Source organism: Pyrus communis, chromosome 3, assembly GCF_041283825.1.
Source record: "Pyrus communis isolate YQ-2024b chromosome 3, ASM4128382v1, whole genome shotgun sequence".
NCBI classification, from domain to species: Eukaryota; Viridiplantae; Streptophyta; class Magnoliopsida; order Rosales; family Rosaceae; genus Pyrus; species Pyrus communis.
The window spans coordinates 25,134,952-25,135,997 of NC_142567.1; the positions used below are offsets into that span (position 1 = coordinate 25,134,952).

Genomic DNA, 1,046 nt, shown 5'->3' on the forward strand with positions numbered 1-1,046 from the left:
TCAACAATTATTTACAAATAGAAACAAAATTGAAGCATCCACTCACCGGAAAAATCGACAAAGAAATGTTCTCACACAACACCTCTAAATCAAATAAATATAACCCAATAACCCATTTGAAACCACAAATACATTTATCGAATTTTCAACAAACAAATTCCTTCTTTTTTTTTTTTATACCAACCGAATTCTTTACCCATAAAATTAAGAAGAAAAGCTGAGAACAAAAAGTAAAATAAAAATTGAAAAATTGAAGGAATATACCATGTGTATGATCGAGGGCAATGGCCATGCTCTTTGGTGTGCTCGATGTAACAGCACTTCTCGAGAAGAGCGACGAGGTAGGAGAAGATCGTGTCGTCGAACCAGGAGGAGGGGGTCGGCGGAGCTAGCCTGGATGTACTTGGCATGGTAGTTGTCCAAGCCTTTTTACAGATTCTTCTTGGCGAAGTTGACGAACATCATCGGCTTATTGTGGTTGGGCAAATCCTTCAGCTTCAATCCCTTGATCTCGTTGTAGAATCCCCTCATCTCCATGTGTGGTGATGCATTCGATAGAGAGAGAATCGGAAAACCCTAACCCTAGAAATCGAGGAAGATTGGAAAGAAGAAATGAGGGGATTTGAGGAAGAGAGAAAGAGTGGTAGAGCAATAGATGTTTGAAATTTTGCTAAATTTTGGAAAGGGGGAGTTTTGCAGTAGTTGATGGGATAGATTACAATTTGATTTTCCTTCTTTATATTTTGATAAGTGTGCGGGAGTTGTGAAATTTTCAAATTTCAAAGATGATTGAGATTTTGTAAATCTTTGGTGTCTCACCTCTTTCAGTTTTTTATTTTTTATTTTTAAATAAAATATGTATAATTCTATCACATATTATAACCGTGGTAGATAACAAAAAGATAATGTGGATATTAACAATATTGACCACGAGCAATGCCCGTGATGACTTATTATATTTACAACGTGAAATTCTACACATGGTCATTAATTGCTATTTTACAACGGGTTAAGATTTGCTCGTGGTAAAAAATTATTATTCACCA

General features: G+C 35.7%; 1 pseudogene; it reads right to left on the minus strand.

The window, feature by feature from the left end:
* Nucleotides 1–204: 204 nt before the first annotated feature.
* Nucleotides 205–719, minus strand: LOC148698204 (uncharacterized; annotated as a pseudogene).
* Nucleotides 720–1,046: the final 327 nt, after the last annotated feature.